The sequence below is a fragment of the Phascolarctos cinereus genome, unplaced genomic scaffold, assembly GCF_003287225.1.
Source record: "Phascolarctos cinereus isolate Bilbo 61053 unplaced genomic scaffold, phaCin_HiC Scaffold_4;HRSCAF=312, whole genome shotgun sequence".
NCBI classification, from domain to species: Eukaryota; Metazoa; Chordata; class Mammalia; order Diprotodontia; family Phascolarctidae; genus Phascolarctos; species Phascolarctos cinereus.
The window spans coordinates 151,240,929-151,256,268 of NW_027555847.1; positions in this window are offsets into that span (position 1 = coordinate 151,240,929).

Consider the following 15,340-nt stretch of genomic DNA (forward strand, 5'->3'; position numbering starts at 1 on the left):
GTACTTAATTGATTTGCAGTTTCATGTACAATCATCTTTTTTATTATGTTATATAAGTGCTTATTTTATTTCATAAAGTAAAAATAAAATAATTTTTTAAAAAAAGAATCAGGTTACCTCTCTGGGCTTCAATTTCTTTCATGGTAGAATGAAGATGTTGAATGATATAGCATTTTAATATCCCTTCCTACTCCAAGTCAGAGTTCTCATGACCTCACATGACTAAGCAGGATGAAGTAGCTATAACAAATGTCTGAGAATTTTCAATTTTTCAATAGGTTAAAAGGAGAGGGGTTGGGCCTATTAATTTCGGAAGTACCTCTTCTCAGAACATGCAGAAATAGGGAGATATTTAGAAAATGCATGTTAAAATGGAACAGAAAAGGTCTACTATACATTTATTTTGCAAAATCTCAACTGGGCACATTTCACTGCAACAAGCCAATCCTTTTAAACCTCTGTAATTGATAAAATGATATCCCATTTAACATAATGGCTATTACTAACCTTTTCATCATTCTTAAGCATCTGATGGTAGCCCCTGCCCTGAGTCTCTTAGTTAAGAACCTTGCCTCACACGCCAATAGTTCCATTTTCTCATCTCCTCATCTCACATTACAGAGGTGTCTTCTCCCAATATCTCCACCTTCCCCTCTGTTGCGTATGAAGAGGTGGCCCTCCTTCTTGTCAAGGCTAAACCTTCTACATGATCCCATTCTATCTTGGCTTCTCTAGCATATTGTTCCCGTTCCCATCTTCCCCAGCATATTGTCCATACTCCCACTAATTTGCAGTCTCTTGCTATATACAATCTGGTTTCCTGCTGCTTTCAAACACACTCATGTCTCTCTTGTCCTTAAAATGCCTTCACTTTATCTTACTATCCCCACTAGCTATGGTCCTATATCTCACTCCCTTTTGTGGCCAACCTTTTTTTTGACTAAACTTCTAAAAACAAAAAGTTACATAATAACTTCATTATATATTTAAAAGGAATAGCAAATTGTACATAATAGATTTGCAGTTTCATGTGCAATCATCTTTATTTTATTCTATGTTATAGAAATGCTTGTTTTATTTCATAAATTAAAAATAAAATCAATAATTTTTTTAAAAAGAGAAAGATATTCAATTGGTTATTCCATTTTCTTTCCTATCACACTAAATTAATAGTGCACTGGTAAATATTTAAAAACCAGCTATCTGGGAAAATTATGTACCTGTAACAAACTTTTAAGTTTAATCTACATTATTAACATTTTCCATCAATTTCTTAAGTCTAGAAATAACAAAACTGGAAATCAAACCCTGATTTGTAGTATTTGCTGATTTCTGAGGTATAAACGCTCACACTGATAATTTAACAAGCAGTTTTTACAAGCCTGTAGCACAACCCTGCAAATCTCTGCAGTCTGGCTTCAAACCTCATCATTCAGCTAAAACTGTTCTCTCCAAAGTTACCAATGATTTTCTAACAACTAAATCTAATGGCCTTTTCTCGTTTCTCATTCTTCCTGACCTCTATGCAGCCTTTGACACTGTTGATCCTTCTCTTCTCTGGGATATTTCCTTTTTAAGTTTTAATGATATTCTCTTTCCCTTCCTCCTACTCCTCTGACTGCTCCTTCTTAGCTTTCTTTGCTGAATCTTTCTCCAGGTACTGCACACTAACTATGCATACCCCCTAAGGCTCTGTCCTAGGCCCTCTCCTTTCTCCCTCTATACTATCTCACTTGATGATGAGATAATCAACTCCCATGGGTTTAATTATGATCTCTATGCAGATGGTTCTCAGATATATTTATCCCGAAACAGATGGACAGCCACAATGGTACTCCTGAGACAAGGTGGAATAAGAAAAAAAGCCTCTAATACACTGGGTAGATCCTTTATGAAACATTCATGGGAAGATATGGATAAAAATTGAATGAGATCAGGAGGTATGGAAAAAATTGCAATCTGTATTGGTAAAGAGAATATCCAGATTGATGAAGTCATGAATCCATCAAAAAAGCTGCAGCTCACTGATGCCCTCAAGGACTATTGACATATGTTGAGTTACTTGCCCTTTCATCAAATATCCCCATATTATTTTGCTTTATACATTTTATTTCTGACTCTTTTCTGCCTCTTCCTTTTCTATCTGCAGTTCTGCCTCTAATAGGACTCATTCCTCTCCTTTCCACATTTGTGGGTTTTTTTTAATAGTCTGACCACCCTTTCTCTATGTCCTTTGTTATCTCCTCATGCAGGTTGATCTCCAGGGCTCTATACTATTTCTCTTGGTGATTTCACCAGCTTCCATGGATTTGATTATCATCTCTATGCATGTGGTTCTCAGATCTATTTAACTAGCCCTAACCTCCAGTTTTCCTTCTTTCACTGCCTCCTAGACATTTCAAACTGGATATCCTGTAGATATCTTAAACTCAAACATGTCCAAAAATAAACTCATGACCTTTCCCACCACACACACCCAAATCCTCCCCTTTCTAAACTAGGTGTCTTCTTCTATTCCTCAAGTTTTCTCACTCCCCATATCCAATCTATTGCCAAGTCCCCTATATTCTAACTGCATAACATCTCCCCTATTCACACCCTTCATTCCTCTGACACTGTCAATTCCTTGGTGAAAGATCTATCACCACAGAATTAGACTACTACAGTAGCTTTCTGGTTGTTCCTGCTTCAAGTCTCTCCCTATTCCAGATCATTCTCTACCTAGTTATTGGAGCAATTTTCCTAAATCATAGATTTGACCATGTCACCCACCCATTCAATGAAGTGTATTGCCTCACCATAAAATCCATGATCAAATGTAAAATTCTCTGGCTTTTAAGAGTCTTCATCACTTGACCTCTTTTTACCTTTCCAGTCTTCTTACACCTTAATTTTCTCCATTTACTCTAGATCCAGTGACACTGGTCTCAATGTTGTTCCTCACAAAAGATACTATTCCCCAATTGTGCATTTTTACTGGCTGTCCTTCATGCCTAGAATGTCTTCCCATCTCACCCCTGCTTCCTGGATTCTCTAGCTTCCTTTAACACTCAGCTCAAATACCAAGTTCTATAAAAGCCCTTTCCATTCCCTACTATCTTTGTTATTAGTGCTTTCCACTTGAGATCACCTACCATTACTCTGTACATATCTTGTTTGTCCACATCTTTGTGTGTGTTGATTCCCCTATTAGATAGACTGTGAGCTCCTTGAGAGCTGAGGCTATATTTTGCCTTTCTTTGTGTCTCTAGTGTTTAGTACATGCCTGGCATGTGATAGGCACTTAATGAATTCTTGTTGACTGAAACACTAAAAGGGAGCGGGTCTATTATTTCTTATAATTTTTGTTCCATTTGTAGTGTATAAGGGATAGGTAAGATGGAAAGAATAGAAGAAAAAGCTAATGTCACGAAGAAACTGATTAGACATTAAAGAACAAAAAACAATTGATCTCAACAACCCCAGTATGGAACATAAATGAAAAGAAATTACTTGGGGAAGAATTCCCTATTTGACTGGAATTACTGGGAAAACTAGAATGTAGTCTAGAAAAAAAAATTAGGTTTAGATAAACACTTTAAATTGTGTCACAATAAACTCAAAATTACATGACCTCAATATTAAAAGTCATATCAAAAAAAAAATAGAAGCACTAGGGCTATATCCCAAAGAGAGTATACAAATGGGAAAAGGACCCACATGTACAAAAATATTCATAGCAGCTCTTTTTGTGGTGGCAAAGAATTGGAAACAGAGAGGATGCCCATCAGCTGGAGAATGGCTGAGCAAGTTGTGGTATATGACTGTAATGGAATACTATTGTGCTATAAGAAATGATGAACAGAGGGGGCAGCTAGGTGGAGCAGTGGATAGAGCACTGGTCCTGAAGTCAGGAGGATCTGAGTTCAAATATGGCCTCAGACCAAACACTTGATACTTACTAGCAGTGTGACCTGGGCAAGTCACTTAACCCCAATTGCAAGAAAGAAAGAAAGAAAGAAAGAAAGAAAGAAAGAAAGAAAGAAAGAAAGAAAGAAAGAAAGAAAGAAAGAAAGAAAGAAAGAAAGAAAGAAAGAGAGAGAGAAAGAGAGAGAGAAAGAGAGAGAAAGAGAGAGAGAAAGAGAGAGAGAAAGAGAGAGAGAGAGAGAGAGAGAGAGAGAGAGAGAGAGAGAGAGAGAGAGAGAGAGAAAGAAAGAAAGAGAGAAAGAAAGAAGAAATGGTGACTAGGCTGAGTCCAGAAAAACCTGGAAAGACTTGTATGGTCTGATGCTGAGTGAAGTGAGCAGAACCAAGAGAATGTTGTACACAATAACAGCCATGTTATACGATGACTAATATTGATAAACTTAACCCTTCTCAGCAATACAAGGATCTAAGGCATCTCCAGAGGCCTCCACATGCAAAGAAAGAACTATGAAGTTGAATTGCTCTTTTTTTTTCTCTTCTGTTGAGTTTTGTTTTCTCTTTCTGATGGTTCCTCCTTCTGGTTTTAATTTTTAATTACAACATCACTAATGTGAAAATATGTTTAATAGGAATGTAAATGTATAGCCTATATCAAATTGTGTGTCTTGGGGAAGGTAGTGGAGAGGAAGGGGGAGAAAAATTTTAAACTCAAAAGCATATGGAAGTGATTGTTGATCAATCAAAAACAATTAATAAAATAAATTTTTAAAAAATAGAAGCAGTCAGATTAAGTGCCTTTGATATGATACTTAGCGATACTTTAAAAATACTTAAAAGAGGGAGAAGTTAAAGCCCAACCAGGAATAAAAGCAATCACAAAATATAGAATAGATAATTTTAATTACATGAAATTTAAAAGCTTTCTTGCACTAACAAAATTAATGCAAATGAATTAAGAAGGGAATTGGCCAATTAGGAATTTTTTGTAGTAAATATCTTTGACAAAAGTCTGTTACCTAAAATATGTAGGGAAATAACAGAAATATGTAAGGCCAAGAGCTATTTGCTGATAGATAAAAGATCGAAAAATATGAGCAAAATGGTTCTCAAGGAAAGAATTGCACGAGGGTAACAAACATACAAAACATTGACCCAAATCACTAGTAACAAGAAAAATGCAAATCAAAGCAACTCTAGAGTTTCACCTCACATCCAATAAATTGACAAAAATGACAAATGATGGGAAAAGTAAATGTTGAAAAACTGAGGAAAGGCAGTCACACTAATGTACTAGGAAGCTATCAATCACAGCCAGCAAAGGAAGCAATGAAAAAAAAAAAGCAGCAGTCTAGGTGAGCTCTCTCCCACAACTACTTCAACAAAGAGAAGGAAGCACATCAGACCACATGGTGACAAGTAAACACAAGAAGAAACATAGTGGGTCTTTTTTTCCCCAGGCCAGGTTGGCACAGAGCCTGGGAAAGGGCCCAGTCAGAAAAGCTCAGAAGCCTTCTAGTGTTCTGATGGAGGTGGGGTTTTCAGCTTCATTCAAAGCTGGGTACATAGAACAGGAGTGAGCCAGCAGCTGTATCTTTCTGATATGACACAAAAACAAAAGATAACCCCACAACAACTACAAGCAAATCCTCAAACAAAAACACAGCTTGACTACAAGGCCAATTAAAATTACTAGAAGAAATGAGCTGAGTTTTAAAATGATATAAATGAAATGAGATTTCTAACAGAAAGAATTACAAAAGAAATGACATCTCAAGTTAAGACTTGGAAAGAGAATTAATAGCTTCTTGCAAGAGGTGCTAAACCTTCTGGAAGTAAAAGATTCTCTAAAAATTAGAATAGAACAAACTCCCTAAGACAATAATAAATATTAAGACAAAATCAAAAGAAAAAAGACATGGAAAGAAATGTAAGGCATAACAAATGCCATTAATATGGATAAAAGGTTAAGGAACAAAAAAATCTACAACTCATCGAGATACCTGAAAATCATGATCCAAAATAAATAAATAATCTGGATACCATATTTCAAAAAATCAAAACTACTCAGTTCTGTTAGACTCAAGTAAAGTGAAAGCAGAAAGACTCCTTTGGTCACTTCCAGAAAGAAATCAGAATTTGAAGTGTTGAATCAGACACCATTCTGGAAAGCAATTGGAATTATACTAAGTGACTAAAATGTCTGCACTCTTTAACCTAGAAAGCTCACCTCACCTCTAGGCAGCCCAAGGAGATCAACGATAAACAGAAGAGGATCGGGTACTCCAAAATTTTATTGCCATATTTTTGAAGAACTGGGTACTATGGGTCTGAAACAAAGCACATAAGACATTTTTTGTGAGTTGCTTAGTTTTGCTGAACTCATTATTTTTTTTTATTCTTTGTTATAAGAGATGGCTCTCTAAGAGGAAAGAGAGGAGGATACATAAAAACAAAATATATTAATAATTTTTTTTAAAAGCTAATATGTTCCTTTCTGGTAGTAGTTACCTAGAATGTGTGTGTGTGTGTGTGTGTGTGTGTGTTGTGTGTGAGAGAGAGAGAGAGAGAGAGAGAGAGAGAGAGAGAGAGAGAGAGAGAGAGATGTGAACAGACGATAGAATCTTCAAGCTGGAAGGGATGTTAGAGGTCACTCTGTCCTTTCTCCTACTCCATGTTATAATTTCCTCTACAGCATCTCCACCAGGTAGTCATCTAGCTTTTATTTAAAAGTTTTCAATGTAACATAAACTCCAACACTTTTGCCACATGCTATAAGCTCTGGAAAGGGGAGATCGTCAGCGCAGTGGACAGAAGTCAGGAAATCCTGAATTCAAATTCAGATTCAGACACTTAGTACGTGTGTGAACCTGAGCAAGTCATTTAAACCTCTCTTTGCCTCAGTTTCCTTATCTATAAACTGGGGATAATAATAGCACCTACTTCCCATGGTTGTTGTGAGGATAAAGTGAAATAATATGTGTATAAAGTGCTTTGCAGCCTTTAAAGCACAATATAAATAATTTTGTTCAATCATTTTTCAGTCACGTCCAACCCTTCATCACCCCATTTGGGGTTTTCTTGGCAAAGATATTGAAGTGGTTTGCCATTTTCTTCTCTAGTTCATTATACAGATGAGGAACTCAGGCAAACATGGTTAAGTGACTTGCCCATGGTCATACAGCTGGTAAGTGTCTGAAGCCAGATTTGAATTCAGGAAGATAAGTCTTTCTGATTCCAAGTCCAGTGATCTATCCACCTAGTTGCCCATATAAATGCTAATTGCTATTATTATTATTACCTGAGTTCTCCTATTTCTACTTCCCTGCTGAGCTTTGTGTACAAATGTAATTCTTATACCACAAAGTCTGTCAAATTAGGATTGTAAAGATAAAGAACTCAGTTTAGAACCGGAAATACCTCAGAGTTCATTTTGTCCAATTCTCTTATTTTATATATGAAGAAAAGGAAACCTGCAGACATTAAATGATTTGTCAAGGAATATCTTACTCATAAATGTCATAGCCAAGATTTGAACCTCAGTCTCCTGACTCCAAATCAAACATCCTTTCTATTACACTCCATTTCTTGTCACGGGAGAATTATACACTGACAACAGCTAGATTCTTCAGTTAGCACTCAAAGTCTGGTCTTCTCTTAGAGTGTTTAGTGCCATGTCAGTAGCCCAAACTTAGAAGGGTTATTGGACCCTTCAATGCTCCATAGAAATGATTGCCAAGCTCACTTGCGAACATCTGCAGTAATCACTCTAGAGAGCCATCTTATTTGTTAATGGGGAAAAGAAAGCTATTTACCTAGTTTGCAAGCCCAGGGAGAGCTTAATTAATGTCAGAACAGTTATTATGATTTTTGCCTCTCTCCCCACCCCAGGAACTCAGAGAGATGATGAGAGGATTTTAATTAATGTTTGAAATGCACTTTGAGATCTTTGGATGAAAGGTACCATAAGAGGGCAAAATAAGGTTGTTGTTATTAATAGTAGTTATATTAATGGGAATACTGAGGAACTCCAAAGTGAAAAAAAATCTGAGATGTCAGAAGCTAATATGTCTTATAGCAATAGTATTATGGGCTTCAGAGGAAAAACAGAATATACACATATATACATATGTGTGTATTATATGTATATCTCTACATATCACACATATAAATATACCTATATATGAGGAAAATTAAGGATTCCCTTCTCACAGTCCAATTTTTTTTAATTTAAATACAGGCATGTTTTAAGATAATAATAACAAGAATAGCACCTGTCATTCACATAATTCTTAAAAGTTTGCTAAGTACTTTTACATTATCTCATTTGATCTTCACAATAACCTAGACTGGAAAATGCTATAGGTATTGGTATCCCCAGTGCCTAACACAATGCCTGCCCCGTAGCAGGGGTGTAATACATGCTGGCTAGTAGGTTTACATTATCCATATTCTAAAGATGAAGAAACTGAGGTTAAGAGATGTAGTGACTTGCCACAATTACTAAATCAGAAGAGGAATTTAAACACAGGTCTTCCTGATTTCAAGTCCATTAAGATCCTATTCCTTCACTCTTCTTACTAAGTAAGAGATGGGATTTGAACCTAGCTATTCTTTATTCCATTTCCAATGAGATTCTATTCCTCCACTGCTTAGGAAGGTTTTTATTATTGTTGTTGTTGTTGTTGTTATTGTTATTATTATTCATTGTTGATAACATGCAATAGGCTCAGTGTTCTACCAGACTCCATGGAGACCTGGAGATGTGTATCTTTTCTAAATATTGTATCAACCTGATTGCCTAGCACAGTATTTTGCCCACACATATGCTTAATAAATTAATTAATAATTCAACTTATGGAATTAATTTTCCACAAAATCTTTGAATGGAGCTTTGCACTAATAGGATAGCTTAGGACTTACTCAGAATTCAGAGGAGTAGAGCTCAGAAAAGAGTTGATTTCAGTAGAAATTTCAAAACTTGAATTACTACCTGATGCTTAGAAGAACTGACTAGAAAAGAAAGATTTTTACCTGTAACAATACTTTTCTGCCTAAGAAGTAGAAACCATAGCTTTTCCAATAAGATCAAGATGAAGCAAGGGTGTCCATTATCACCACTGTTACTGAATACTGTAGTGGAAATGCTAGCTATAGCAATAAGACAAGGAAAAGAAATTGAAGGAATAAAAATGGGCAATGAAGAAATAAAACCATAACTCTTTGTATCTAGAACCCTAGAGAATCAGCTAAAAAATAGTTGAAACAATTAACAACTTCAGCAAAGTTGCAGGATATAAAATAAACACATAATTCTCCAGAATTTCTATATGTTTCCAATAACACCCAGCAGCAAGAGGTACAAAGAGAAATTCCATTTAAAATAACTGCAGACAATATAAGGTATTTGGGAGTCTACCTGCCAAGACAAATTTGGGACTATATAAACACAACTACAAAAACACTTTTCACACAGATAAAGACAGATATAAACAATTGGAGAAATATTAATTGCTCTTGTGTAGGCCGAGCCAATATAATAAAAGTGACAATTCCACCTAAGTTAATTTACTTATTCAGCGCCATACCAATCAAACTATGAAGGAATTATTTTATAGAGCTAGTAAAAATAATAATAAAATTCATCTGGGAGAACAAAAGGTCAAGAATATCAAGAGAATCAATAAAAACAAAATGTGAAGGAAGGTGGCCTAGCAGTTCCAGATTTCAAACATTTTTAAAAGTAGTAATCATCCAAACAATCTGGTACTGGCTAAGAAATAGACTGGTGCATCAATGGACTAGACTGGGTATACAGCACACAGAAGTAAATGACCATCGTAATCTAGTGTTTGATAAACCCAAGGATCCAAGTTTTGGGGATAAGAACACGCCATTTGGCAAAAATTGCTGGGAAAACCGAAAAGCAGTTTGGCAGAAATTAAACATAGACAAGTATCTCACATCATATACCAAGATAAGGTTAACACAGATTTAGACTTAAAGAGTGGTACCATAAGTGAATTAGGGAAATGTAGAAAAATGTACCTGTCAGATTTATAGATAAGGGAAGAGTATATGACCAAACAAGAGATAGAGAGGACCATGGGAAGTAAAATGGATAATTTTGATTACATGAAATTGAAAAGTTTTCACACAAACTAATGCAGCCAAAATTAGAAGGAAAATAGTAAACTCAGGACAAATTATAGCAAGTTTCTCTGATGAAGGCATTTTTCAAATATATAGGGAATTAAGCCAAATGTATAAAAAAAAAAAGAGCCATTCCTCAATTGACTGATAGTCAAAGGATATGAACAGGAAGTTTTCAGAAGAAGAAATCAATGCTAGCAATAGTCATGTGAAAAAGGTTCTGTGCCATTGCTGATTAGAGAAATGCAAATTAAAATGACTCTACCACATCATACTGTTGTATTGGCTAACACTATTTTATGGAGAACTCACACAAAGCAGGCACTCATACAGTGGTCAGAAGAAGCAATACAAGGCCATTCTCAAGGTTTCTGAAGAACTTTGGAATCAATCATATAACATGGGAGACTCTGGCAAAGGACCTCCCAGCATATGGTATCCACATCAAAGAAGGCTCTACATCCTATGAGCAAAGCAAAATTGAAGTAGCTCAAAAAAAAAAAAAACCATGACACGCAAATTCTGCACTCCAAATGTTTATGTGGACTATTTGTGCCCAACCTACGGTAGAGCTTTCTAAGCTCATATTGGTCTGATCAGCCACATTTGGACATACTATACCTTAACTACAACTTAGTGACATCATCTTAGTCCTCTTCAAGAACAAAGAACAACACCCATACCAACCATTGGCTAACATGATAGAAAAGGAAAATGACACATGCTGGAAGGGAGGTGGAAAAACTGGGATACTAATGCATTGTTGGTAGAGTTGTGAATTAGTCCAACCATTCTGGAGAACAATGTGGAACTATGCCCAAAGGGCCATAAAATTGTGCATACCCTTGGACCCAGAAACAACACTTCTGGTTCTATATTCCAAAGAGATCAAAGAAAAGGGAAAAGGACCTGCTTGAACAAAAATATATCTATCCTTCCTGTTGTGGGAAAGAATTGGAAATCTAGGAACAGCTATCAAATTATGGTACATGATTGTGATGGAATACACACTATAAAAAAATAATGAGCAGGATGGTTTTAGAAAAACTAGGCAGACTTACATGAACTTATTCAAAGTGAAAGGAGTAGAACCAGAAGATGATTGTATGCAGAAAGAGCAATGTTGTAAGAATGATCAACTTTGAAATACTTAACTACTCTGATCAAGACAAGGATCCAAGACAATTACAAATATCTACCTCCAGAGAGAAAGCTGATGAACTCTGGAGACTGAATCATACTTTTTTACTCATTTTTTTCTCCTTTTTTTGTCCATGTTTTCTTCTGCAATATGGCTAATACAGAAATATGTTTTGCGTAACTTCACATATATAATCAATATTAAATCGTTTGCTTTCTCAAGGAGAGGAGAGGGATAGAGGAAGGAAGAGAATTTGGAATTCAAAATATTTTTTAAATGAATGTTTATATTTTCACATGTAATCTGGAAATATTTAACTAAATAAATAAAAATATATTAACCAAAAAAACCCAAAACAAAACAAAAAAAGTGCATAGAACTACCTCAGTAGCTCAGAAGAGGAGCAGCCCTGCCCATCACTGAATTATGCAGATTATTTTTGAGGGAAAATTAAAAAGGACATCATGGTCAATAGTTCAGCATTCTGGCATATGTGTTTCATATACATCTGTCTCCCTACCACAGTTCTATAAGTTTGTGCCTACTTTCTTCCCCCACAAACACTGTATACATTTATGGAAAACTGTTTACCTGGTTTATGGGTAGGACTTATTATCATTATTGCTTTGCCTTATATTTAGTAAATGTTTCTAATTAAGAGTTAATGGAGTTCATTTTGGCTAACTTGTTAAATGAGAAGGACACTAATCAAGGTGCAGGAACTAAAACATACAGTGATAAGAGTTGCACAGTGGATAGAGTACTGGGCCTACACTCAGGAAGACTCATCTTCATGAATTCAAATCTGGTCTCAGACACCTAATAGCTGTATGACCCTGGGCAAGTCACTTAACCCTGTTTGCCTCAGTTTCCTCATCTGTAAAATGAGCTAGAAAAGGAAATGGCAAACCATTCTAGTACCTTTGCCAAAAAAAAAAAATGAAGTCATGAAGAGTCAGACACAACTGAAATGACTGAACAATAGGAATGCATCACCACTATCACCATGGTTACTCCTAGAAATCTGAAAGTGAGTTATATTAGTGGCTGTGTCCCATTTGGGAGCCTGCCTCATCAGAATTTGAGTGCAAATATGAATAGTGAGCCAGCTCAGAGAGACTAAAAAGGGTTAGGTCCATATCCTTACTACAAAGGAATTAGACAAAATAATTTCCAAGGTGCCTTCTATCTCTAACTTTCAGAGAGTAACAACTTCAATGTGACTAGTGCCTTCTCAAAAAAAAAATGACCTCATGTTTATTTTGTATATATTTACACGTGTACATATTTCTTTCCAAGGAGAATTTAAGTCCTTGAAGGGAGGCACGGTTTCACTTCTGTCTTTGCATCCCTGGAACTTAGCATATTACCTTCCATATAATAGGTGTCTCATAAATGCTTATTAATTGATTTATAGATTTCATTTCAATTCAGACATCATTTTTAAATTGTCTCCTATGAACAATGCAGGGCAGCTAGATGGCATAGTGGATAGAGTGCCAGGCCTGAACGAAGGCAGTTCCATCTTTCTAAGTTCAAATTTGGCCTTAGATACTTACTAGCTGGGTGACCTTGGGCAAGTCACTTAACCCTGTTTGCCTCAGTTTTCTCATCCATAAAATGAGCTGGAGAAGCAAATGGCAAACCACTCCAGTATCTTTACCAATAAAACCCCAAATGGGGTCACAACAAGTCAAACATAATTGAAACAACTCAATATCATGCCCAATGTATTGTGCTATGCTAGAGATACAAATTCAAAAATGAAATAGTCTCTGCTCTTATGCCCTAACATTCTAATAGATTCAGTGTGTACCCAAATATACCAATACATACATTATGTCATCAATGTATGTATCTCTTCCTATCAGATAGATCACTACCTTTCATGCATACCAGGCCTGCACAACATAAAGCCCAAGGGTCTCTTGAGGCCCACCAAAGAATTTCTGGTGGCCTGTGAAAAATGTAGAGGGTGTAAAAGATATAACAAGTGCCTTGTCTGTGCTCCACTTAACCTGCCTTCCACTAGTCACTATTGTGCCCATCATGTAACTTTGTGGGTGGGTTGCCACTGCGCACTCTCTCCTGTTTGTCATGTGACCCACAGCAACCTACCATCATTAGTCTGTGTCTAGTCTGAGAAGAGCGAGAGTCGTATCTTTTCTATGTTTTCAGTCGTTACTGGTGTATAACAGGGACAAAATGAGTGCCACCACGTGCCAATGCAGCCGAAGTCTTCTATGCAATGAGTGGCAACATGAGGGCTTCTTCCCCTCCCTTGCTACTTAGCAGCCCTCCAAGTTACATGAGTGTTAGGCACTTTCTCCAAGGTCAGACACTCAGTTCAGTATTTCTTTGTATGTGAGCAGTTGCTATGGAAATTATTTGTTTCTAACTTTAAAGTTTTGGGGGTGACTTTGTAAAACAGGTGATAAAAGGAAATGAAAAATCAAATCAGTACACTGTGTTTAATCCAGAGTGGATAAATAAATACTTGTTTCACTACACCAGAGAGAAAATATTGTGCCTGGTTTGCAGAGAAGTAATAGCTGTTGCAAAGGAATACAATCTTCATCACCATTTCTAATCAAAACATCCTGACCTAAGCAAATTGGACACCAATGAAAAACAAAGTAAAGCATCCAAATGGTTGAAAAATCTCAGTGGGGAACAAGAGTTTTTCAAGAAAGTAAACTCAGAAAATGAGGCAGCTACTAAGGTTAGTTTTCAGATTTCTAATGAATTGCTGCTATTGGGAAGTCTTTTACTGAAGGTGACTTCATAAAGAAGTGTTTGCTGATTGCAGTTTTTGTATTATGTCCCGATTTAAAAAAAAAGGTTTCTGAGAAATAGTTTGATCATTAATTATACCTTTATTTGGGAAGTGAGCCTCTAAAAACCTATCTGCAGCCAGAGAAGTTTAGCCTATTTTAATTTTGGCCCCTACCTACTACCAAGTTCTGCACGTCAGAACATCTTGCGCTGCTCCCATCCATAAGTCATCCTTTGGCAGACATAATATATCAGCATATCAGGAACAGTCCTTGTGTTCTCTTGAATTTGCAAAGATATAAACATAGCACATAGATAGTTCATCACTTCTCCTTCATTCTTAACATGTGACTGGCCCCATCACTAATCCCTCATGACTGCCTCATTTACTTTTTCAATCATAAAATTTTTGATGTTATCCTTTATACTACTTTTGCTTTGCAATTATTTGTTTTCAATGTGTTGTTACATGTTCACACCTACTTTCTAGCCCTTCATTCCCTTTTGGGTGATTCTTCACTTCATTTGTTCAGAAACTCTATGATTGACAGTCAAATGACATCACCACAAAAATAGTCCAGGCCTGTGATTTTGTTGGTGTTAAAAAGATGGGCCTTTATTTCAAAAAGAAGCTTGGGGTCATCAAAGTAACCTAAAAACTTCCCAAAGACTATCTATCTTTCTCTCCTACTCCCATTCAGTTTTAAACCCAGCTCATTGCCCATTAGTAGCATCAGAGATCTACCTTGTTGAGCACTCCATAAATTGCTTGACCAAATGCCTCCATTTGTGAGCATTCTTCATCTATTTACCTTTTCCTGTGTGGATAGTTAAGCCAAAATCTGGCAGGCAATTATGGGTCTCATTTAAGAAGCTCTGCAATTTTCTGGGGCTTCCTGCAATCAACAAAATGTAATCAAGAAATAAAAACAATTGGAGGATCTGAATGTCTATCAGGAATCTCTCTTTGACTCGAACTTGGCACTGGATTTTCTCTAGGTCAGTGGCAAACACCTTTAAAGAGCATAGAACTTCCTGTTTGATGTCTCATTTGATATTAATGATTAGAGTGTTGCCAGATAAGTTTATCTCTATTGTTATATCATTCAAGAAATCTTACGTATTTGATATATGCATGGGAAGGCTCTCTGTTAGAGGAGGGCCTTTAATGTGTCATTACCCTCTTCTGAAATAAATACTTTTTTTATAACAACAAACACCAAACATGGCACAATCTTGTGTTCTCTGAATCTTTCAATTAAATAATGGTAAAGATACGGCTCTCAATAGAATATAGCTTGCAAAATTCTGGTTATTCCCTATAATACCATCATTAAGGATGATCTAAGTGCTTATGGAGGTTATTCT